The 27,584-nt window shown below is 37.8% G+C and overlaps 1 pseudogene; it reads left to right on the forward strand.

Moving 5' to 3' along the window:
• Nucleotides 1-14,927: 14,927 nt before the first annotated feature.
• On the forward strand, nt 14,928-26,038 carry LOC129135996 (NADH dehydrogenase [ubiquinone] 1 alpha subcomplex subunit 5-like; annotated as a pseudogene).
• The last annotated feature ends 1,546 nt before the right edge of the window (nt 26,039-27,584 follow it).

Consider the following 27,584-nt stretch of genomic DNA (forward strand, 5'->3'; position numbering starts at 1 on the left):
GTGTCAACACAGAGTAGATTACAACAAATGTACCTCTGTGTTGTGGAACGCTGATAATAGCGAAGGGGGGATTCATATGGGAAATCTCTGTAGCCTCCACTCAAATTTCCTGTGAACCTAAAACTGCTCTAAAAAATAAAGTCTACTTTTTTAAAAAACAAAAGGGGTAAATAAAATAATCCTACAAACCACAACAGGAGCTGTTTGAACTGTTTCAAAAAATAAAGAGACCTTTTTTATTTTTTAAATTCATATAACTTACTTTATAAAACTAGCATAACCCTGATACCAAACCTAACAATCATAGCACAAAAACACTACAAATCTCAGAATTCTTTTTTTTTTTTTTTGAGATGGAGTCTTGCTGTGTCGCCCAGGTTGGAGTGCAGTGGCGCAATCTCGGCTCACTGCAACCTCCACCTCCCGGGTTAAAGCGATTCTCCTGCCTCAGCATCCTGAGTAGCTGGGACTACAGGCATGTGCCATCACACCTGGCTAACTTTTTGTATTTTTAGTAGAGACGGGGTTTCACTGTGTTAGCCAAGATGGTCTCGATCTCTTGACCTCGTGATCCGCCTGCCTTGGCCTCCCAAAGTGCTGGGATTACAGGCGTGAGCCACCGCGCCCGTCCCAAATATCAGAATTCTAACAAATTAATATTATATCCCAGAACATTGGGAGACGAATACTCCATAAAATAAATTTATTCTAGGAATGTGAGGGTGGTTTCATGTTTTAAAAATATGTTGTAATTAATTACATTAATATGTTTAAAAAGTAAAACCATATAATCATCTCAACAGATGTCAAAAAGTATTTAATAAAATTCACTATGCATTCCTGATAAATACAGGGATACCTCATTTTTATTGTGCTTCACAGATATTGCTTTTTTTTTTCTTTTTACATATTGAAGGTTTGGGCTGGGCTCAGTGACTCATGCTTGTAATCCCAGCATTTTGGGAGGCCGAGGCAAGTGGATCACTTGAGGACAGGAGTTTGAGACCAGCCTGTCCAACATGGTGAGGCCAACCCCATCTCTACTAAAAATACAAAAATTAGCCAGGCATGGTGACTTGCACCTGTAATCCCAGCTACTCAGGAAGCTGAGGCACAAGAATTACTTGAACCCGGGAGGTAGAGGTAGCAGTGAGCTGAGATTGCACCACTGCACTCCAGCCTGGGTGACAAGAGTGAGACTCTGTCTCAAAAATAAACAAAAACAAATTGAAGGTTTGTGGCAACCCACTTTGAGCAAGTCTGTCGACACTATTTTCCAACAGCATGTGCTCACTTCATCTCCCTGTGTCAAACATTTTAGTAATTCTCACAATATTTCAAATGTTTTCATTATTATTATATCTGTTATGGTGACCTGTGATCAGTGATCTTTGATGTTACTACTGTAATTGTTTCGGGGCACCATGAACTGCGCCCATACAATATTATTCAATAAATGTTGTGTGTGTTCTGGCTGCTTCACTGACTAGCCTTTCCTCCATCTCTCTTCCTCTCCTAGGGTTTTCCTATTCCCTAAGACACAACAATATCAAAACAAAGCCAATTAATAATCCTACAATGGCATCTAAATGCTCAATGAAAGGAAGAGTCACATCTCTCACTTTAAATCAAAAGCTAGAAATTATTAACCTTAGTGAGGAAGGCATATCGAAGGCCAAGACAGGCTGAAAGCAAAGCCTCTTGCACCAAGCAGTTAGCCAACTTGTGATTGCAAAGGAAAAGTTCCTGAAGGAAATTAAAAGTCCTACTCCAGTGAACACATGAGTGATAAGAAAGCGAAACAGCCTTATTGCTGATATGGAGAAAGTTTGAGTGGTCTGGATAAAAGATCAACCAGCCACAACATTCCCTGAAACCAAAGCCTAATCCAGAGCAATACCCTAACCCTCTTTAATTCTATGGAGGCTGAGAGAGGTGAGGAAGCTGCAGAAGAAAAGTTGGATGCTAGCAGAGGCTTAAGGAAAGAAGCCAAATTCATAACATAAAAGTACAAGGAGAGGCGGCACTTGGACTTTCGTGACGTTGAAGCTACAGCAAGTTATCTAGAAGGTCCACCTAAAATACCTGATGAAGGTGGCTACACTAAATAACTGATTTTTAGTGTAGATGAAGCAGTCTTCTATTGGAAGAAGATGCCATCTAGGACTTTCATAGCTAGAGAGAAGTCAATGTCTGGCTTCAGAGCTTCAAAGGACAGGCTGACTCTCTTGTTAGGGGCTATTGCAGCTGATGACTTTATGTTGAAGCCAATGCTAATTTACCATTCCCAAAATCCTAGGGCCCTTAAGAATTATGCTAAATCTACTCTGTAGATTTATAGATGCCTGTGCTCTATAAAAGAACAAACAAAGCCCAGACGACAGCACATCTGTTTACAGCATGGTTTATGGCATATTTTAAGCCCACTGTTGACACCTCCTACTCAGAAAAGAAGATTCTTTTCCAAATATTACTGCTCATTGACAATGGACCTGGTCATTTAAGAGCTCTGATGGAGATGTATAAGGAGATAAATGTTGTTTCCATGCCTGCTAACACAACTTCCATAATGCAGCTTATGAATCAAGGAGTAATTTCAATTTTCAAGTCATCTTATTTAAGAAATGCATTTTGTAAGGCTATAGCTGCTATATATAGTGATTCCTTTGATGAATCTGGGCAAAGTAATCTTTTGTGAAAGGAAGGCTTGATCAACATGGCAAAATTTATTAACAACTTATTTTAAGAAATTGCCACAGCCACCTCAACCTTCAGCAACCACCAGCTTGGTCAGTCAGCAGCCATCCACGTCAAGGCAAAGTCTTCCACCAGCGAAAATATTACAAATCACTGAAAGCTCAGGTGATCATTAGCATTTTTTAGCAATAAGGTATTTGTTTTTTTGAGATGGAGTCTCACTTTGTTGCCCAGGCTGGAGTGCAATGGCGTGGTCTCGGCTCACTGCAACCTCTGCCTCCCAGGTTCAAACGATTCTCCTGCCTCAGCCTGTGGAGTAGCTGGGACTACAGGTGCGTGCCACCACATCCGGCTAATTTTTTGTTGTTGTTGTATTTTTAGTAGAGATGGGGTTTCACTATGTTGGCCAGGCTGGTCTCAAACTCCTTACCTCATGATATGCCCACCTCAGCCTCCCAAAGTGCTGGGATTACAGGCACGAGCCACTGCACCCAGCCAATAATGTATTTTTAAATTAAGATATGTACTTTTTAGACATAATGCTAATGCACACATAATAGACTATAGGATAGTGTAAGCATAATTTTTTATGCACTGGGAAACCAAAAAATTGATATGACTCACTTTATTGCAGTGATTTGGAACTGAACCTGCAGTACCTCCAAGGTACTCCTGTGTTGCAAATGAGTAAAACAAAAAAAGTGTACTATTAGGAGGATACTCTTTTAACATTATTAAAAGGAAAAATATCTCAAACCAGTAGTCAACATCATGATTAATGGTGAAAAAAAATAGGCCTGTAATCCCAGCACTTTGAGATTCCTGTTGAAACCAGGAACAAGCTAGAATGCTTACTTCCACCATTTTTAGTTAGCTTAATACAATAACAATGTATAATAAAAGGTAGAAATATTAGAGATGATGTGACTACATATCTGGAAAACTTGAAAGAATATACTGGAGAACTATTAACACTAATAAGAGTTAATTTAAAAATTCAAATTTTTAAATAAAACTTAATTTAAATTTTGGACCAGGAGCAGTGGCTCATGCCCATAATCCCAGCACTTTGGGAGGCTAAGGCAGGCAGATCACTTGACTCCAGGAGTTCAAGACCACCCTGGCCAACATGGTGAAATCCCATCTCTAAATAACAATAATAACAACAACAATAATAATAATAATAAATTTAGATTCTAAAATTTAAAAATAAAAATACAAAATCGGTGATTTTCCTACATAACAGTAATTACTAATTCAAAGAAAGAATGGAGGCATTATTGAAACTTAAAACAAAAATTATAAAACTTCTAAGAACAAACAAGAATAAACTTAACAAGAGATGTGGAAGACCAATGAACAAAAGAAAAAGCAAGTCTTCACTGAGAGCTGTGAAAGAAGACCTGACTAACTGAAGCACCACACCATGTGTCTGAAAGGGAGGAGCCCGCATTATAGTCCAGGCTGCACTTCAGGGGATATGGATCCTGTGAGACTTGCAAACAACCTGCCACAAGCATCTGTTAAATAAATTCTTATATGCTATAGAGGTAATATTTTTGAAAAGTAGTAATATACTTTTTTTGAGATAGGATCTTGCTCTGTTGCCCAGGCTAGAGTGCAGTGGCATGATCACAGCTCACTGCAGCCTCGACCTCCTCCCAAACAATCCTCCCGCCTCAGCCTCCCAACTAGCTGGGACTCCAGGTGTGTGCCACCACGTCTGGCTAACTTTTTTATTCTTTGTAGAGACGTGGTCTCACTATGTTGCCTAGACTGATAACCTGCTCTTTAAAGTTACTTTTCCAAATATGTAAGTTTCTTCCTAGTTGTTCCAGAGCGTTTGTCTGGAGAGAGAGTTGAATTATTACAAAAAGAATGCAAGGAGAAGGACTTTAATATGCATGCAGTCTTTGACTTTCAAAATTGGAATTTGCCCTGTAAGTCAAGCCAGTTTCCTAAGAGGATTTTCCAAATTCTTTTTTCTCTCCCTTTCAACACACTGAATCAAGGACCAAACGAGGAACCAGCCCATGCAGATCTCCTATAACGTAGAAAGCTCCTCCATTCCACATGCGACAGCCATGTAGCCGAAGTTTGAAGCTCTAAGGTAGATGGAGGCCATGATATCCAGGCCTGGGAGAAGCCTGGTTCCTTCTGGCCCCAAAGGATGATGGGAAGGAGAGAGAAGAAAGGCATGAAGTGCAAAATGTGTGCAGCAGCTGCTAGGGAGCTTCAAAAACAAATGGGGAAGGCTACAGGAAGACAGGGCTAGAGGTGAATACACTGAGGCACTGATGTTATTTGGATGGGGAGTGTGGTCTGCAAAATCTAGGTATTCATGAAAATGTGACCTCATTTGTACATGCAGGGTGGTTAGTGCTGGCAATGTTTGTGTTACACCTATAAACACACACAGACAGAAGTCTGAAGAGCTACAAGATGCAATCTTAATAGGGCTTCCTCTGAGCAGTGAGTTTGCAGGTGACTGCTTTTTATTTGGCATTTCTACATTTCTAAAACTTGCAACAATAAACATTTTACTTGTATAATAATGAAAGCAACAAAAGTTACAGCACCTTTAGAAAAACATCCAGAAGCATGCCCACCAAGTAGAACAGGTCTGCAAAGTGATCCACCTATTCACCAACGAAGAGAGCAGCTAGACCCCAGAATCATAAGCTTCATTGGTGTCATTTTAAAGATGCCAGCCAGGCACGGTGGCTCATGCCTGCAATCCTAGCACTTTGGCAGGCCAAGGGCGGCGGATTGCCTGAGCTCAGGAGTTCGCAACCAGCCTGGGCAACACGATGAAACCCCATCTCTACTAAAATACAAAAAAATTAGCCAGGCGTGGCAGCGTGCGCCTGTAGTCTCAGCTACTCAGGAGGCCGAGGCAGGAGAATTGCTTGAACCCGGGAGGCAGAGGTTGCAGTGAGCCGAGATCGCGCCACTGTGCTCCAGCCTGGGTGACAGAGCGAGACTCTGTCTCAAAAAAAAAAAAAAAAAGATGCCAACAAGTGGAAGAGGTGTCCTAGATTCACTGTCCTTGGGGATGTGTGGGAGCTGATTAATCCAAGGGGACTGCTTCTCCTGCCTTCCCTGGGCAGCATGCCCATGGGCTTTGAGACATGCATATGCAGTAAACATAGTGAACTTTCTTGAGCCTAAGTTTGCCCTCATGCACAACGAGGGAAGAGCTGGAGAGAGATTGAATCTGTGCAGTCTAAGATTTATTGCTCTCTGGATTTTCAAGTCTCTGTAATTTTCTGAAATCATTATCTAAAGATAATTGTGACACTTAGAATTATATTCATTGATATAACTAACATCTGTTGAACTAGACTCTGTGCCTGGTGCTGAGGCTGGGTAGAAAAAAGACAATCCATGCCTTCCAAGAGCTTTTTACCTAGGACAGGAGACAGAAATATAAATTATTACAACACACTGGGTAAATTCTGGGACCTAAGTGTTCACAAGGAAAGCACAAAAGGAGTCATTCATAAGCAATAATCTCCTTTCCTTTTCTTCCCCAACTATTTTAGTAATTGCTAGAATAATTACACTTAAAAATGTATCTCATTTAAATCTCACAACAAACCTATTGTCCTCACATTTACATAGGAGGCTTAGAGAGTTAAAGCTCTCACTGTTGCCCGGCACGGTGGCTCACCCCTGTAATCCCAGCACTTTGGGAGGCCAAGGTGGGTGGATCACCTAAGATCAGGAATTCGAGACCAGCCTGACCAACATGGTGAAACCCCATATCTACTAAAAATACAAAAAATAGCTGGGTGTGTAATCCCAACTACTCGGGAGGCTGAGGCAGGAGAATCGCTTGAACCTGGGAGCAGAGGTTGCAGTGAGCCGAGATCGTGACACTGCACTCCAGCCTGGAGGATACAGTGAGACTCTGTCTCCAAAAATAACAAATAAATAAATAAAGCACCCATTCTGGGTCACGCAGCAGTAAATGACAGAGCCAGAATCAAGTGCAGACCTGTCTGACCCCAAAGCCTACCTCTAACCCAGAACAATACTGTGCTAGGCTGAGAGATGTAACCGAGCATGATGCTTCACTCAGAAAGCTTGCTCTCTGATGGGAAAGAGAAGTCATGTCTCCGAGAATCCACAGGAGAGGAAAATCAGGACACAGGCATAAGAGGATAATAAAGAGGAAAAGGAGAGAAGCTTTCAAGTTCTTTTGCCCTGAAATTTGAAAAAGCTCCTGATTAAGCTTTTGTAGAACAATGTTCAAAGAGATAATAATTTCCTGAGTGGGTTTTCAACCTGTCCTACACACACATAAAAAGAAACACTTCTAAAAAGTAGACAATAATCAAAAAATGTTATGGAGAGATGGTTGGATAGACAAATTGATATCTGATAACTGTAGCAAGTAGTTAATTATAGAGACTAGTGTTAAGTATATGGCTATTCAACTGTACAATTATTTCGACCTTTCTGTGTGTTTGAAATATGTTTGAACTTCTCTCTATGTTTCAACGTTTCTATATGTTTGAAATAGAAGAAAACACACAAAAAATGTTGGGAGAAAAAAGTAGGCAATAGCTGTGGGAGAAAGTAAGTGAATAGAGCTTTCTAGTGCTGTGCAATATGGTACCTACTAGCCACATGGCTACTGGGCACTTGAAATGTGGCTAGTCTGAGTTCAGATTTCTGTAAGTATAATACACACTCCAGGTTTCGAAGACTTAGTACACAAAAGAATGTAAAATATGTCATCAGTAACTTTTAAATCTTGTCTACATGTTAAAATAATCGTATTTTTTATATAGTGAGTGAAATAAAATGTTATTGAAATTCATTTCACCTGTTTCATTTTACTTTTCTAGTGTGGCTACTAGAAAATTTTAAGTTCTGTTGCTTGCGTTGTATTTCTACTGAACAGTGGCACACCTCACACCTACATGAATCAAACGTAGTCACTGATCTCAGAGAGCGGAAGGTCTAGGTCCTGTGGACAAAACAAGCCTAAAAATCATCAGATGATTTCAGCACACTGTAATCTCAGTGACTTTCTTGCTTGTGCATGTCCATTAGGTGCATTTGGATTAGGCTTGGGGCATAACTACCTTCCTAGAGAATATTTGGAAATATGTGGGGGTATTTGGCGTTATCAGGATGACTGTGTAAGTATTTAGTGTGCAGGATCCAAGCATGACAAATATCCTTCAATGAGTGTGATGGTCCCATCGGAGGAAGACTTGTCCTGCCCAAAACATCAGTAGTGCATCTGCTGAGAAACCCAAAAGTAGAGGAAAAGTAACACTCCCCTTTCTTTCCTCTGGTTGAGGACTCTGAGGTCTGTTCTCCATCCCACATTAGGGCAATATTATTATTTCTTTTTTTTTTTTTTTTAGATGGAGTCTCACTCTGTCCTCCAGGCTGGAGTGCAGTGGCGCGATCTTGGCTCACTGCAACCTCTGCCTCCCGGGTTCAAGTGATTTTCGTGCCTCAGCCTCCCAAGTAGCTGGGATTACAGGCACCTGCCACCACACCTGGCTGACTTTTTTTGTATTTTTAGTAGAGATGGGGTTTCACTATGGTTGGCCCGGCTGGTCTCGGTCTCCTGACTCAGGTGAATCACCCACCTTGGCCTCCCAAAGTGCTAGTATTAAAGGCATGAGCCACCGCACATGGCCAGCAATATCATTATTTCTATGGAGTCAAGAACAAGGAACGTCTTGGGATACTGAGTCACATAATCCAATTCCATGCCTCCTTAAGGGTAGGAAAAACACCTGGGACAGTCAGGGACACCCAAGGGATTGCCTCCCAGCAGGAAACCTGTCTGATTATGGAGACTGCCAATAGCAAGTTTCAGTTAACCCAGACTAATTGGGCTTCTGGGAGGCTGTCCCCAGAGCTCAGCATGCCAGCCTCCAGCATCAGACCCTAAAGTGCCATGGTGGCAGAGCATTTCTGGGGACAGTACCCAGTGAAAATGAGTCACTTCTCTGGCCTAATCTCAGGAGCTGGAGCTATGGGAGTTGGAGAGTGTGTGGGTGTCCCATGTAACTCAAATTGAAGGACTTGGAGTTCCCAAACCTCAGCAAATCCCAGAAAGCTTTGGTTGGGGAACAGGTAAGGGTGGGAGGACTCCAAGAGGAGAAGAGGATCACTGTCAGCTTGTGAAAAGATCAGAAATCCATTCCCAGGAGGAGGTTCAGAGGTCCGGGCAAGAGATGATGGGTACCCATGTCACAGCAGTGGCAGAGACAGCAGCAGGTGGAACAGATTTCAAATCCATATCTATTTTTGAGAGGGAATTAAAAAGACTTTCTGAGTCATTTGATGAGGAGAACTGAGGGGAAGCAGGAGCCAAGCATAATTCCTATGTATCTGGATTGGACAACTGTGTGGTAAAACAGGCAGGAGTAACTTTTTGAGGAACTTGCCAGTGCAGGCGAAGAGAGAGATGAGGCAGCAGCTGAAGGAGAGAATTATGCCAAAGAAGATTTTTACTTTAAAGGTGCAAGAAGATTGAGCTTTATATTCTCAGTAGAGTCACCAGAGGAGAGGGTCAGGACTCACAGAATGAGGTCCCCAGAGAAGAGAGAGGAATTAGAGTCAGGGAGAGGTGGAGTAGGATGTTTTGAGGTTGATGTTTTGTCTCAGTACCCAATGTCATGAGTCTCCCGGTTTCTAGAAGCTTGACATGACCCTCCTTGGGCCTCACTTCTCTCTCTCTTTATACCCATATTAAAAAATTTTTTTTTTCTTGAGACAGGGTCTTGCTGTGTCACCCAGGCTAAGTGCAGGGGCACAATCACAGCTCACTGCAGCCTTGACCTCCCAGGCTCAAGCAATCCTCCCACCTCAGTCCCCCAAATAGCTGGGACTGCAGGTGTGTGCCACCATGCCTGGATGTGTCTGTGTGTGTGTGTGTGTGTGTGTGTAGATAGGGTTTCGCCATGTTGTCCAGGCTGGTCTCGAACTCCTGGGCTCAAGCGATCTGCCTGCCTCAACCTCCCAAGGTGCTGGGATTACAGGCGTGAGCCACTGCACCTGGCCAAAAAAAAAAATTTTAAGCCTATGTGCTATGTACTAGAAAAGTCTGAAACACAAGACTAGTTAAAGAAAAGTGGAAAGCAAAAGGATACAAAAGATATATAATGTAGGCTGAGTGCAGTGGCTCGTGCCTGTAATCCCAGCACTTTGGGAATCTGAGATAGGAAGATCACTTGAGGCCAGGAGTTTGAGACCAGCAGTTTGAGACCAGCCTGGGCAACATGCCAAGACCCTGTCTCTACAAAAAAAATTTTTTTAATTAGCCAGGCATAATGGCATATGCCATTCAGAGTCCCAGCTACTCAGGAGGCTGAGGTGGGAAGGTTGCTTGAACCCAGGCGGTCAAGGCTGCAGTGAGCCATCTTCCTGCCACTGTACTCCAGTCTGGATGACAGAGCAAGACTCTGTCTCAAAAGGAAGAAAAAAGAAAAGAAAAGAAAGAAAGAAAAAGAAAAAAGAAATATAAGGCAAATACTAATGAAAAGAAAACTAGTATAATTATATTAATAATAAACCAAGTAAATTTTAAGGCCAAATGAGATAAAGAGAGTCTGTATGTAAATATAAAAGATAATTTCCACCAGGAAGATATACCAATTCTAGTCTCATATGCACCTAAAACATAGTCTCAAAATATGTAAAGCAAACACTTCTAGAACTATCAGGAGAATTTGACAAATTCACAATGAATAAAAAAATTCCAGCACATATCTTTAAGTAATTCAGAGCCAAAAAGTCAGCAGATATTTAGATTTAAACAAATTAATTATAAAGTTTGATAAAATGAACATATACAGGAACATTACTCTCAACAAACAAGACATACGATTTTCAAGCACACAGAATATGTTTATGAAAAATGACCAGAGAGCAAGTCGTAAAGCAAGAATAAAAATGTTTTTTCCTGTTGCTGCTGTAACCAATAACAAAAAGAAAAAACTTTTTAAGGATGGATATCATACAAACCACATTCTCTGACCACAAGGAAATTACATTAGAAATTCAGCTAAAATCCATTTTAAAAATTAAAAGGTTTACACAAAAATATTATTCATTGAGAAATTAAGAAAAATACTTCTGAAATAATTAAAAGAAGTAATAATGGAAATTAGAAATTACTTGGAACCTGACAGAAACAAAATACTATATGTCAAAGCTCATAAAATTAAAATTAAATTAAATGACCATTTATATTAGGAAAAAAGAAAGTCTAGGATTTAATGAGTTTAAAAATTGAAAAAAGACCAACAGAATAAATACAGGAAAATAAAAGAAAGGAAATAATTAAAATAAGGGCAGTTAACAGAACCAAAAATTGATTCTTTGAAAAGCCTAATAGAATTAAGAAAGTTTGGGAAGTATTTATTAAGAAACAAAAAGAAACCAGGTACAGTGGCTCACACTGATAATACCAGCATCTTGGGAGATAGAGGTGGGAGAATCACCTGAGCCCAATAGTTCAAGACCAGCCTAGGCAACACAGTGAAACCCCATCTTCACAAAAAATTAAAAAAAAAATTTTTTTAATTAGCCAGGCATGGTGGCACCTGCCTGCTGTCTCAACTACTAGGGAGGCGGGGGCAGGAGGATCATTTAAGCCCAGGAGTTTGAGTTTGCAGTGAACTGTGATCATGCCACTGCACTACAGCCTGGGTGAGAGAGCAAAACCCTGTCTCAAAAGGAAGAAAATAAATAAAATAAAATAAAGAAGGAAAGGAAAGAAACAAAAACGGTGAAAGCATAAATAAAAATTTTTTAAAAGGATATCACAGATACTTCATATATTTTAAAACAAATGAAAAGATATAGCAAGAGGAAGTAAGGAAATAACAAACATTGGAGTAGAAACTAATGAAATAGAGAATAGAAAAACTAGAGAAAATTAACAAAACCACAAGTTGGATTTTTTTTCTTTTCTTTCTTTCTTTCTTTTTTTTTTTTTTGAGACAGGGTCTCACTCTGTCACCCAGGCTGGAGCACAGTGGCACAATCTCGGTTTACTGTAACCTCCACCTCCCAGGCTCAAGTAATCCTCCCACCTCAGCCTCCTGAGGAGCTGGGACTATAGGCCTACATGACCATGCCCAGCTAATTTTTGTATTATTAGTAGAGACGGGGTTTTGCCATATTGGCCAGGCTGGTCTCGAACTCCTGACCTCAGCCTCCCAAAGTGCTGGGGTTACAGGCGTGAGTCACCGTGCCCCGCCAAGTTGGATATTTTAAAAAGTCAACTAAATTTCAAATCTTTAGCTAGATTAACCAAGAAAAAAAAGAGAAAAGACTCAAATTACTAGAACCAGAAATGAGAGACATCACTACCAATCTTACAGATATAAAAAAAAATTATAAAAAACACTATAACAAATGTGTGCCAAAAAAATAGATAACTTAGATGAAATGGACAACTTTCTAGGAAGGCAGAAATTACCAAAACTGACTCAAGAATAAATTAAAAATCTAAATAGACCTATAAAGAGATTAGATTAGTAATTTTAAAAACTACCCTACAAAGAAAAGCACAGGCCTACATAGCTTCACTGGTGAATTTTACCAAACATTTAAAGCATTAATATGAATGTTTCACAAACTCTGCAAAAAATTAGAAGCAGATACCAAGAACATTTAATGGAAAAAGAATAGTGTTTTCAACAAATGGTGCTTGGACACCTGGATATCCAAATGCAAAGAATAAAGTTGGACACTTACCATACGCCAAATACAAAAATAGATCGAAGATCTAAGTGTAATAGCTAAAACTATAAAATTCTGGGAATAAAACATTAGCATAAATCTTTATGCTCTTGACTTTGGCAATGGAATCTTAAATATGATAGCAAATACACAAGCAATAAAAGAAAAACTAGATAAATTGGACTTCATTAAAAATAAAGTTTTGGCCGGGTGCTGTGGCTCACGCCTGTAATCCCAGCACTTTGGGAGGCCAAGGCAGGCAGATCACGAGGTCAGGAGGTCGAGACCATCCTGGCTAACACGGTGAAACCCCATCTCTACTAAAAATACAAAAAATTAGCCGGGCGCGGTGGCGTGGGCCTGTAGTCCCAGCTACTCGGGAGGCTGAGGCAGGGGAATGGCATGAACCCGGGAGGCGGAGCTTGCAGTGAGCCGAGATAGTGCCACTGCACTCCGGCCTGGGCGAAAGAGCGAGACTCTGTCTCAAAAAATAAATAAATGAATAAATAAAAATAAAAATAAAATAAAGTTTTGTGCTCCAAATACACCATTAAGAAATGAGAAGAGGCCGGGCATGGTGGCTCACGTCTGTAATCCCAGGAAGGGATATTCTGGGAGGCTGAAGGTCAGGAATTCAAGACCAGCCTGGGCAACATGGTGAAATCCCATCTCTACTAAAAATACAAAAATTAGCCAGGCGAGGTGGCATGTGCCTGTAATCCCAGCTACTTGGGAGGCTGAGGCACAAGAATCGCTTGAACCCGGGAGGTGGAGATTGCAGTCAGCCAAGATTGTGCCACTGCACTCCAGCCTGGGCAACAGAGTGAGACTCTGTCTCAAAAAAAAAAAAAAAAAAAAAAGTGAGAAGAGAATCCAAAGAATGGAAGAAAATATTTGCAAATAATATATCTGATAAGGGACTTATATGTAGAATATATAACTCTTACAACTCATTAATAAGAAGACAAACAACCCAACTTAAAAATAGGCAAAGAACTTGAATAGACATTTCTTCAAAGAAGATATAAAAATGACCAATAAGCACATGATAAGATGTTCAACGTCATTAAGCATCTGAATGCAAATCAAAACCACAATGAGATACCACTTCACACCCATTAGGATGACTAAAATCATAAAGTCAGGTAATAGTAAGTATTCACAAGGATGTGGACAAGTCAGAAACCTCATACTCTCCTGGTGGGAATGTCAAATTGTGCAGCTGCTTTGGAAAACAGCCTGGCAGTTCCTCAAAAGGTTAAACATAGAGTTACCACATGGCCCAACAATTCCACTCCTAGATATACACCAAGAGAAATGAAAATGAAAATCTATGTTCACACAAAGACTTGTACACAAATATTTATAGCAGCACTATTTGTAATTGCTAAAAGGTGGAGACAACCCAAATATCTATTAACTGATAAATAGATAAATAAAATGTAGTATAGCCGGACAATGAAACATTATTCAGCCATAAAAGGAATGAAGTATTGATACATGCTAGAACATAGATGAACCTTAAAAACAGCATGCTAAGTAGAAAATCAGTTACAAAAAATCATATATTATATGATTACATTTATATGAAAGGTGAAGAATAGGCAAATTTGTAGGATCAGAAAATAGGTTAGTGGTTGCTTAGGGATTGGAGGATGGGGGCACAGGAGGATAGCTACAGGGTACCAGATTTCTTTTTGAGGTGATGAAAATGTTCTAAAATTGCTTGTGGTGATGGCAGTTCGACTCTGTGAATATGCTAAAAACCTATGAATTATACTCTTTATTTATTTGTTTGTTTGTTTGTTTTTGAGACAGGGTCTCACTCTGTTGCCCAGGTTGGAGTGCAATGGTGCAATCTTGACTCACTGCAACCTCCGCCTGCCCGATTCATGTGATTTTCCCCCCTCAGCCTCCTGAGCTGGGATTACAGACCACCATGCCTGGCTAATTTTTGTGTTTTTCATAGAGACAGGGTTTCACCATGTTGGCCAGGCTGGTCTCGAACTCCTGATCTCAGGTGATCTGCCCACCTCAGCCTTCCAAAGTGCTGGAATTACAGGTGTGACCCACTGCGACCAGCCCTGAATTGTACACTTAAAATGGCTGAATTGTATGGTATATCTAATAAAGCTGTTCCCAAAAAAAAAAAAAGAAAATATAACAAATTAACTTGAAAACCTAGATGAAGTAGAAAAAGTCCTAAAAATACGTAATTTGCCTAAACTGATTTGTGATATGATAGAAAACTTATAACCATTTAAAAAATTGTCAGTAGTTAAAATCCTCCCACAAGGTGAAGACTAGTTGCAAATAGGTCCAACTTGCACAAACTATCCCAGTATAGAAAAATATTATAAGCTAGCATAACCTTGAAACCAAAACCTGACCAGACCCTATAGAAAAGGAAAATTATGACACAACATCCTTTATGAATATATATGTAAATCCTGAAAACATATTAACAAATTAAATCCAGGCATGTATGGAAAACCTTATAAATCATGACAAAGCCAGATTTCTTCCGGTAATACAAGGGTGATTTACCATTAGAAAATCAATTGACATAATTCATCATATTAAAACAATAAAGAAGAAAGATTATATTATCATCCCAATAGATGTGAAGACTATTGGACAAAATTTAACATTCATTTTTGATTTTAAAACTCTTAGAGAAAAAAAACCAAATGAAGAACAGTAATATATTATGTCTTCATTTGGGTGAAAAATAAAGGGGGAGTGTGTGTGTCTGTGTGTGTGTGTGTGTGTGTGTGTGTGTGTGAGATGACCCTCGTTACAGTGTCCAGAGCAGAGAACTAGGTTATGAGGTGACATGAGTGGAAGGGAGAGTTTGTCTACATATCCTTTTCTGCCTTTTGAATATTGTGCCGCAAAAATGAACAGACTATTAAAAATAAATTTTAACTTAACAATTAAATTACATTTGTAAAAAATGCTTAGCAAATTAGGAATAGAAAGAAACTTTCTTAATCCAATAAAGAATATCTAAAATCAAACATCATTCTTAATATTGATATTTGCAGCTGGGCATGCTGGCTCATGCCTGTAATCCCAGCATTTTGGGAGGCTAAGATGGAAGAATCCCTTGAGCCCAGGAGTTCAAGACCAGCCTGAACAACATGATGAGACCCTGTCTCTACCAAAAACATTTTTTTTTTTAAATTATTGGGGCTTGATAGTGTGTATCTGTAGTCCCTGCTGCTACTCAGGAAGCTGAGACAGGAGGATCACTTGAGCCCGGGAAATCAAAGCTACAATGAACCATGATCATGCCACTGTACTCCAGCCTGGGTGAAAGAGCAAGACCCTGTGTCAAATAAATAAATAAATAAATAAATAAAAGATACTTGAAAGCATTAAAGATCAAGAGCAAGACAAACCTGTAATCCCAGCACTTTGGGAGGCTGAGGCAGGTGGATCACCTGAGGTCAAGAGTTTGAGACCACCCTGGCCAACATGGTGAAACCCGGCTCTACTAAAAATACAAAAATTAGCCATGTATGATGGCACGTGCCTGCAGTCCCAGCTACTCAGGAGGCTGAGGCAGAAGAATCACTTGAACACGGGAGGCAGAGGTTGCATTGAGCCGAGATCACACCATTGCACTCCAGCCTGGGTGACAGAGACTCCGTCACAAAAAAAAAAATAAAAGCAAGACAAAGATGGCTGCTTTTACTACTTCTTTTCAACATTATTCTCAAAGATCTTAGCCAGCACAGAGGCATAATAAAATATATAAAAAGGAATAAGGATTGAAAAAGAAGAAACAAAACTCTCATTATTTGCAGATGATGTTTGTCTACAAGAATATCCAAAATAAACTATAGATAAATTACTACAATTAATGTGATAGTGGAGCAATATTCCAGGCCTTAAAATCAGTAAACAAAAATAACAAAAATTAATTGCATTCCAATATAACAACAATAAACACTGAAAATGTTATTTCTAAAACTGATCCCATTTACAATAACATTAAAATATATAAAACAGCACTTCCAAAAATAACAAATGTGTAGAACCTTTAATGAGAAAATTTTTTTAATTTAATGATATACATTTAAAGAAAATGAAAGTAAATGGAGCAATATACCATGTTTATAGACTGGAAGACTCAATATAATAAAGATATAAGCTATCTCAAAATTGCTTTATAGATTCAAAGAAATTCCAATCAAATTTCTGAAAAGTTTTTTTAGAATTTGTCAAGCTAATTTTAAAATTTGTATGAAATCATCAAAGCGTTCATGTAAAGAGAATACCAAAGCAGGCATACTTGCTTTACCAGATAACAAGAATTATTCTAAAGCTCTTGTAATCAAGACAGTACAATATTGCTGCAGTGATAGACAAATCTCCCACAATAAAGAACTCAAGGGCCAGGCTCTATTCTTTCCATTCTATCCACCTGGAATTTCTATTATCTGGATTGGAAATGATGAATATATCTTTCACATTATCTAATATTTCTTTCCATATATTTGCCCTTTTATATCACATTTGGGAGTATTCTTCAACTTGACCTTCTGGCTTGATAATCTGCTCCTCAAATGAACACATTTGTCATATATATATATATATATATATATGAATATATACATATATAAATGAACACATTTGAGGGGCATATTATCATTAGAGGAACTAATTCACTGAGGTTTTTTGTTTGTGTCTTTATTTCAACAATCAACAGAATCTCTAATTGGTTTTTGTTTTCATATAAACTTGTTATTGTTCCATGGATGAAAAATCCTTTCTTGTCCTTCCAATGGTATAAATCACACTTCTTTCAAAGTCTCATTTACTTTATTCATGGTTTTCTTCAATGTTAGTTTCTCTTTGTTGGGTTTGGTTTCTCACTTTTATGATGTTAGTTTTCCTTCAGCGTGTGCTTATTCTTATTGTCAGGCTTATCTTTTTATTTAAGATTCCATATTGGCCTGTCTGTGGATGTGGTTTTCATTGACTATCTCCAGAAATTATAATGGGAGGATATTGTCTGTGCTCCTCATTCCTTCAGAGATTTCTCTGAGTTTCAAGTTCAAGCATTGGCAATGACTGACTCCGCTTAAGGGCCAATATCTCTGATGCTCACTGCTTCAACCTGCCCACTTGCTGCCAATTAGAGCCCCTAACCAGTCATCGAGATGGTTGCCTCAGGTCCCTCCTTCTTTTCCTTGTAACTGTTGCCTCTGAACTAAGAACGCCTCCAGAACCACTCCCCTTATTGCAGTAATCCCTTCCTTACTTTGTTTGGCTGTGGTTTCTTCCAACAACTCAACCTCATCTGCTTACCATTTTTCAGGAATTCCTGAACATTTCTTGTTGGCTGATAGCACTTTTTCTTGCTTTTCAGTACTGTTAAGAATTTATTTTCTAAAATACCTAGGAATAAATTTAGCCAAGAAGATGAAAGATCTCTGCAAGGAAAACTATTAAACTATTGATGAAATAAATTGAAGAGGACACGCAAAAAATAGAAAAAAAACTCATGCTCGTGGATGGAAAGAATATTGTGAAAATGACCATACTACCAAAGCGACTTACATATTAAATGCAATCCCTGTCAAAATACCAGAGATGCAAGATTTTACTTTCTGGACCAAATTTGGGACATAATTTCTGATTTATAAGTTTACTGATATGAAAAGCCATCCAGATTCGTAAAAGTGAAACTATATTTGAGGGTTTCCCTTCATTGAAAATGACATAAAGGTAATTATAAAGCTTAGAGAAAGGGACAGGTCAGTGAATGGACTGTTGGATTCTGAGAGGGTAGATTCTTTTAACACAGATATGGTCTCTTTCCTCAGGGTCTCCTAGCAAAGAGAAACTAACAGAACCCAAGGAGGCAAAACAGATGGTTACATAACTCGGGTACGCAGATTTTATGTCTACCAGATTCCTAGATCTGTGATCCTGCTGCCTGAGCCCTGGAGTCCAGGATTTCACAGCTATTCCAAACCCCATCCCCAAAGGTCACAGAGAAGGGCCTGATGGCCACCAGGGGGAGCCCAGGAGCTGGAGCAGATCAGCTCACCTGAAATCAATCCAGCATCCATGCATGACAAGAATAAAAAACATAAGGAAGAAGAAGGGTTTATCCCAGAAAGACAAAGATAATTCAACATTAGGAAAAAAAACACATTAATATAAATCACTTTATTAACATATTAAAAGGAGAGGAGCCATATGGTTATGACAAAGTAAAGACCCGAATTGATGGAAAGACAAAAAACAATGTTCTTGGATGAGAAAACTTGATTTTGTAGGGATGTCAATTCCATCCCAAATTAGCCAATAAATTACAAGCAAAATCCCAGGAGAATTTTTGTGAAATGTGACAAGCTGATTGCAAAATTTATCTGGAAAAGAAAATGTGCAAGAATAGCCAAAAAATGATTGAAAAAGGCTGGTAAGAGAGGATTTCGCCTAGCAGATATCAACATAAAGCTACAAATCACTATAAAGCCATAGTAATTAAAACAGTGTGACATGAGGACAGAAAGACAATAAAATTTCTTTAGAACATAACACTGGGTCCAGAAAGAGACTAATAAATTTGTGAGAAATTCGTATATGAGAAAGGTGGCATTTTTTAAATCAATGAGAAAAGAATGACCTCCATAATAAATTTTATTGTGGCAAGTAAATAAGTTTACTTATCCTACCCCACTCACTCAATAAGTAAATTCCAGATAAAATAAAAGTTAAATTGAAAAGTAAAACTTTTAAATCATTAGAAGAAAATACAGAAAGGCGAATGTACTTAAAACCTTGGGGATATTACACAAGAGACAATGAAAAAGAAATTTGCTACCCCAAATAATTAAACTTCTATATAACAAAAGATATCATACACAAATAAAAAAGGCAACTGACATAAAATGTTTGCCACATATATAATACACAAAGAAATACTATAGAGACTATATAAAGAACTTCTAGAAATCATTATTTTCAAAATTAGAAAAATGAGCATAAAATATGAAGAGATAATCAACAGAAAAAAATTTTAATGGCAAAAAATGACAAATAGAATTATTCTTAACATTTTTAGTGATCAGGGAAATGTAAAATAAAACAGCAAGATATCCTTTTTCACCCATTGTAATACAAAATTTAAAAGACTGAGGCCAGGTGAGGTGGCTCAAGCCTGTAATCCCTGAACTTTGGGAGGCTGAGGGGAGAGGATCACTTGAGATCAGGCATTCAAGACCAGCCTAGGCAAATAACAAGACTCCGTCTCTAAAAAAAAATTAAAATAATCATCAGGGTGCGCTGGCATGCTCCTGTAGTCCTGCTTACTCGGGAAGCTGAGACAAGCGGATCACTCGCGCCCAAGAGTTCAAGGTTACAGTGAGCTATGATTGCACCACTGCGCTACAGCCTGGGCAACAAAGCAAAATTCCATCTCTTTAAAAGTTTAATTTAATTTAATTTTAACTTAAAAATAAAAAATAAAAGACTGATAACACCCAGTATCAGTCAGGATATGGAGAAATGGGTACTGTTATATTCTTGGTGGAGACTTAAATTAAGACAACATTTTTGAGGGCAATTTAGGGCATCTTTCAACAATTTAAATAAACATACCTTCAATCCAATAACTTCCTGTCAAAATATCTATCCTAGAGAAGTATCTGTACATGTGCCAAAGAGTCATGTAAAATGATATGATTTGCAGCATTGTTTGCATGGCCAAAGAAAACATGAGATACAACCTAAATGTCTAACAACAGGAAATACTCAAATAAGCTATCATATATTCACACAATAGAATATTACATATAACTTACAAAGAAACAATTATATAAAAATATCTACGGTCGGGCGCGGTGACCCACACCTGTAATCCCAGCACTTTGGGAGGCTGAGGCAGGTGGATCACCTGAGGTCAGGAGTTTGAGACCAGCCTGACCAGCATGGTGAAACCCCGTCTCTACTAAAAATACAAAAATTAGCTGGGTGCGGTGGTGCATGCCTGTAGTTCCAGTTACTTGGGAGGCTGAGGAGAATCGCTTGAACCTGGGATCCGGAGGTTGCAGTGAGTCGAGATCACGCCACTGCACTCCAGCCTGGGCACCAAGAGCGAAACTCCATTCTCTCTCTCTCAATCTCTCTCTCTCTCTCTATGTATATATATATGTGTGTGTGTGTGTGTGTGTGTATATATGTATATATGTGTGTGTATATGTGTGTGTATATATGTATACATATATGTATATATGTGCATATACATATGTGTATATATGTATACACATATGTATATATGTGTATATACACATTTACATATATATACACAAGACATGGTATATTGTTAAAAGCAAGCCTCACATATTAAAGAAAGACACAGAAGATTTTTAAAGACCCAAATAAAACTTTTAAAAATAAAAAAATACAATTTTTGAGATTAAAAAAAATCAAATGGATGAATGCAACATGATATCCTGGATTGGATCCAGGAACAGAAAAAGGATATTTGTGGGAAAACTGGGAAAATTTGAATAAAGCCTGTAGTTTAATTAATAGTGCCAATTATGTTTAGTTGTGTCACTGCTAATTTCTGAGTTTTGATGAACATTTCATGGCTATATAAGATGTTCACATTAGGAGAAGTTGGTTGAAAGTTATTCAGGAAATCTACATCCTATCTTTAGAACTCTTCTGCCAATCTAAAATTATTTCAAAATTTAAAACAAATTTCAAATATATTAGATGGAATTAATAGCAGACTAGAACCTACAGCAGAAAATATTAGTAAACTTGATACCATAGCAATATACATTAACCAAAATAAAATAGACAAAAATATAAATAAATAAAGTATCAGTGAGCTTTGGGACTTCAAGTAGCCTAATATAGGTACAACTAGAATCTCAGGAAAAGAAGCAATGGACAGAAAAAAAATGATCAAAATTTTTCTACACTTAAAAAAACCTACAAAATCATAGATCCAAAAACCTCAACAAAGCCCAAGCAGAAGAACAAGAAGACAGCTACAAAATCATAGATCCAAGAATCTCAACAAAGCCCAAGCAGAAGAACATGAAGACGGCTACACCAAGGCATATTATAATACGATTGCTTTAATCAGTGGTAAAGAGAACATCTTAAAAGCAATCATAGAAAAAGACACGTTATATACAGAGGAACAAACAAGAATGACAGCAGTCATTGTCAGAAACAATGCAAGCCAGAAGACAGTAGCGCAATATCTTCAAAATGGTAAAAGGAAAATTAAACTGTCAGAATTCTATACTAAGCAAAATACCTCTCAATACCGAAGTTAAATAAAAATATTTTCAGACATACAAAATTTGAAAGACTTTATTACCAACAGTCCAGATCTATAAGAATGTTAAAAGAAGTCCTTCAGGTGGAAGAAAAATGTTATCAGAAGAAAATACCTATCTATACCAGGCAATAAAGAGCCCTAGGAATGGTGAATATGTGAATAAATATAAAATATTTTTACTCTAATTTTTAAAGCTTTTAAAATATAGCTTGGATGTGGCCAATAGGAAGCTAATAATTTTTTTAAAGGAAGGAATATATGGCATAGTTGACTACTGGAAGCAAAAGTAATAAGGTATTACAGAATTTTAACAGATGTGGAATTACAATATATAACAACAATAGCTCAAAACCCAGATGAGGGGAAGTGAAAGGGCATTGTTGCGACATTTATATACTATAGGTGAGGTGGTATTACATTAATTAAAGGTAGATTAAAAGAGGAACAAATAACAGATGGAACAATAGAAAACAAACAGCCAGATGAAATATTTAAATCCAACTATGTCCCTGGTCATTTTTAATGCAATTGGTCTAAGCATCTAAATTAAAGGGCAGAGATTGTCTGATTAAATTTTTAAAGATCCGGCCAGGCACAGTGGCTCACGCCTGTAATCCCAGCACTTTGGGAGGCCGAGGCAGGCAGATCACGAGGTCAGGAGATTGAGACCATCCTGGCCAACATGGTGAAACCCCGTCTTTACCAAAAATACAAAAATTAGCTGGGCCTGGTGGCACGTGCCTGTAATCCCAGCTACTCAGGAGGCTGAGGCGGGAGAATGGCGTGAACCCAGGAGGCAGAGCTTGCAGTGAGCCGAGATCACACCACTGCACTCCAGCCTGGCGACATAGCAAGGCTCCATCTCAAAAAAAAAAAAAAAAAAATTAAAGCTCCAATTCTATATTAATAGCAGACAAAGTAGATATTATAGCAAAAACATTAACAGGGATAAAAAGGGTCATTTGAAAATGACAAAGATGTCAGTTCATCAAGATAACATAACAGTCCTAAAAGCTTATATATCTAATGACAGAGCCTCAAAATACATAAAGCAAGACCTGATAGAACTGAAAGGAGGAATAGACAAATCTGTAATTGCAGCCAAAGATTTCAACATCCCTGTCTCAGTAGTTGAAAAATAAGTAGACAGAAAATTAGTAAGAATATAGGAGACTTGGACAATACTTTCATCCAACTTAATTGATATTTATAAAACCCTTCACCCAATAACAGCAGAATACCGTGGAAAAAGACAGCTAAGGAAAATCCTCCTGGGGTCAAAACAAACCTCAAAGACTGGCCTCAAAAATACTCCTGCCCAAATTTAATTGGATCAGACTGTGGCACAATGTATTCCCCATTACATGATCAAAAACAATAAAGCAATCAGATGACAATTTGTGGAGCCTAACACTGGCTGTGATACCAGCAGAAGTAGATACTTTTACAAATAGATCAGGAAAAGCAACAGTCAAATGGCTCTGCTAAAACCACTGTTATCCCAGGGTGTGAATGTGCACATATCCAAGGCTACATACAGCCTCTGAGGAAAGACAGAGGCTTCATGCTGTGGAATAATAGACTAAATTAAATAGTCTAGCCAAGTCAGGAATAAAGAAGTAAAAAATAACAAAAGCAAGCTACAAAGACGGGTGGAAGATCGGTATCTAGAGTGGCTACCATATATTACCAAAAATATACAGTTTCAACAAAAAATTATGAATCATGCAAAGAAACAAGAAAGTATGCATACATGAAGGGGGAACACAGGCAAGAGAAACTGCCTGCAAAAGGCCTCAAGTCATATTTAGCCAATGAAGATTTCAAGCATCCACTGTAACTATATTCAAAGAATTAAAGGAATTCATGCTTAAAGAATTAAAGGATCTACATATTTGGTGCAATCCCTATCAAAATCCCAATGATGTTTTTGCAGAAATAGAAACATCATCCTAAGATTCATATGGAATCTCAAGGGACCTTGAGTAGTCAAAACAACTTTGAATAATAACAAAGCTGAAGGACTCACACTTCCTGATTTCAAAACTTACTACAAAGCTACAGTAATCAAAACAGTATGGTACTGGCATAAAGACAGACACACAGACCAATGGAACAGAATGAAAAGCCCAGAAATAAACCCTCATATCAAGTGATTTTCGTCAAGAGCAAACTATCTATTTAGGAAGGGACAGTTTTTTTCAATAAATCGTGCTGGGAAAATTAGATGTCCACATGCAAAAGAGACTCTTACGTAGTGCCAAATACCAAAACAAAAATTCAAAATGGACCAAAGACCTACCAAAAACTATCAAACTTTTAGAAGAAATCACAGGGCAAAAGCTTCATGAATTTGAATTTGGCAATAATTTCTTGGATATGACTCCAAAGGCAGAGGCAAAAAAAAGAAAACAATCAACAAATTAGACTTCATGAAAATATTAAAATTTTGTGCATCACAAGACTATGTCAACAGAGTAAGAAGGCAACCCACAGAATGGGAGAAAATATTTATAAATTATGTATCTGATGAGGGATTAACATCCATAATATAGAGAGAACTCCTAAAACCCAAAACAAAAAAACCACAGTGCTATTAATAAAAGGGCAAATAACTTAAATAGACATTTCTCCAAAAATCTATACAAATGGACAATAGGCACATGAACAAATGTTTACCACTAAATCATTAAGGTAATACAAATCAAAACTACAATAAGATAGTCCATCTCACCCATTAGAATGGCTGCTATTTAAAAAAAAACAGAAAATAACAAGTGTTGGTGAGACTATGAAGCAATTGGAACCCTTGTGCACTGTTGGTGGAAATATAAAATGGAAAACAGTATGGTAGTTTCTCAAATAAGTTAAAAACAAAATTACCATATGATTCAGCAATTCTACCTCTGGTGAGGGGTGGGGGAGTAAAGGAAGCTATGATGACAATTTCTCATCAAATAGAGATATTAATGAAAAGAAACTATTTTGAATGGAAATTCCAAAATTAAATATACAATAACCAAAATGAAAAATTCACTTAGAGGTGTTCAACAGTAGATTTGAACTGGCAAAAGAATCATCAGACTTGAAGATAGATCGATAGAGATTATAGAATCTGAAGAACAGAAAGAAAAAGGGATAAAGAAAAATGAACATAGCCTCAGGGAAATGTGAAACACCCTTAAGTGTACTAACATATGAGTGAGATAGGATTACCAGGAGAGGAGAGAAAGAAATGAACAGAAAAAGTATTAGAAGACATAATGATAGAAAACTTCCCAAATTTGTTGAAAAACATTACACATCCAAGAAGCTCAACAAACTCAAAGAAATCCACCCCAGACATATAATAGTAAAAGTGCTTGAAAGACAAAGAGAAAACATTGACAGCAGTGAGAGACAAATAACTCATCACATACAACGGAATGATAATAAGATTAGCAGCTGATTTCCTATCGGAAACAGTGGAAGCCAAAAGGCAGCAGGCTGACATATTCAAAATGCTGAAAGAAAAGCCTGCCAACCAAAAATATTAAAAACAGAAAAACTAATTTTCAAAAACCAAGGCAAAATAAAGACATACCTACATAAACAAAAACTAAGAGAATTCATTGCTAGCAGACCCACTTTACAAGAAATACTAAAAGAAATCCTCTAGGCTGAAAGCAAGCAAATACAGACGGAAATTCAAATCCACATGATAGAACAAAGAGCACTGATAAAGGTAATTATATAATTATAAAAGGCAGTTTTAAGTGCATATTTCTTATTTCTTCTCCTGTTTTTCAAAGAAATCATATAAAACAATATGTATATAATTATATTCTTGGAAAAAATGTATACTCTAAAAATTACAAAATATTGTTCAAAGAAATTAAAGAAGATCCGACTGGCTCATTGGCGCTGTCATGGCAGGTGTGCTGAAGAAGACCACTGGCCTCATGGGATTGGCTGTATGCAAGAGTCCACACAAGACAAGCAACTAAAATCAGTCTGCTAAAATGTAAGAGGCTAAGAATATTGTACACAAAGATCCTTGATGTTCTTAAGCAAACCCCTTAAAAAGCAGCATATAGAAAGTATACAGAACAGATTGCAGATGAGAAATTGGCTATGGTTAAAGCAGAACCAGATGTTAAAAAATTAGAAGACCAACTTCAAGGTGTTCAAATAAAAGAGGTGATTCTTCAGGCTGAAAATGAACTAAGTCTGGCAAGAAAAATGATACAGTGGAAATGATAGGAGATGTTCATGGAAGAGCCTCCTGCCAATCAATGGAAATGGCCAATGTAATTAATAAATGACTGGTGGGTTGATGGGAAAAATAATATAATTAAATATTCTGTTATATTAAGAGCATGCCCATATTATTGACATTTTATAATCAAGAAAAGTAATATAGAAAATGTTTAAGAGACTGTTAAAATTAGTGATTATGGTAGTACAGTATTGTGAATCAATTTTTGATTTGTAAAGTATTCACACAAATTATTACAAAGATGATATTTCTTAGAACAGAGAGGCCATGGAAAGATTTGAAAATTAATTTTAAAAAATCCTACAATCTTCAATGCAGAGGCCATAATCCAAAAGTAAAGTTTCTTTAGTAGTATCTTCAATACATCATTAATTGTTTTATCATTCTGAAGAAGAAAAGGTCCTTAATTATTATTGTCTAAACAAATTTATAGATCACTGTTTAAAGTAAATATAGTAAGAGTGAATATTTTCAAATGTGATAAAATAGCACAAGTGGCTGGTAATAAAATTTGAAATTATAGTTAACCTCCTTGGCTGTGATCTTACGTATGTAAAGTAAAATTTAAATATATAATTAGGCCAGGTGCAGTGGCTCACACCTGTAATCCTAGCACTTTGGGAGGCCGAGGCAGTTGGATCATTTGAGATCAGAAGTTTGAGACCAGCCTGGCCAACATGGTGAAACCCCATCTCTACCAAAAATACACAAAAATTACCTGGGTATGATGGTGTGTGCTTGTGATCCCAGCTACTCGGGAGGCTGAGGTGGGAGGATCACTTGAGCCCAAAAGGCAGAAGTTGCAGTGAGCCCAGGTCACACTACTGCACCCCAGCCTGGGTATCAGAGCGAAACCCCATCTCAAAGAAAAAAAATTAAAATTAAAATAGGCTAAAGAGCCTATTTTTTTCTCCAAAGAAGATATACAAATACCCAATGAGCACTTGAAAATATGTTCAATGTCATTAGCCATTAGAGAAATGCAAATCAAAATCACAATTAGATACCACTTCACTCTTACTATGATGGTTATATATAAATATAAAATTTTTTTTTGAGACAGGGTCTCACTCTGTCACCCAGGCTGGAGTAGGGTGGTATGAACACAGCTCACAGCAGCCCTCAACCTTCTGGGCTCAAGCTATTCTCCTGCCTCAGTCTCCCAAGTAGCGGAGACTACAGGCACATGCCACCATGCCCGGCTAATTTTTGTATTTTTTGTAGAGACGAGGTTTCACCATGTTGCCTGGGCTGGTCTTGAACTCCTGGTCTCAAGTGATCTGCCCACCTCAGCCTCCCAAAGTGCTGGGATTACAGGCGTGAGCCACCACACCCAACCAAGATGGCTATAATTTAAAAAGCAGATAATAACAATTGTTGGTGAGGATGTGGAGAAATTGAAACCCTCATATATTGGGGAAATGTAAAATGGGAAAGTAAAATGATACTTTCCATTTTGGAAAATGGCAGTTCCCCAAAAATATACACATAGAGTTTTTATATGACCTAGAAACTCCACTCCTAAGAAAATATCCAAGAAAAATGAAAATATACATCCACACAAAAACTTGTATACAAATG

Source organism: Pan troglodytes, chromosome 11 (assembly GCF_028858775.2).
Source record: "Pan troglodytes isolate AG18354 chromosome 11, NHGRI_mPanTro3-v2.0_pri, whole genome shotgun sequence".
NCBI classification, from domain to species: domain Eukaryota; kingdom Metazoa; phylum Chordata; class Mammalia; order Primates; family Hominidae; genus Pan; species Pan troglodytes.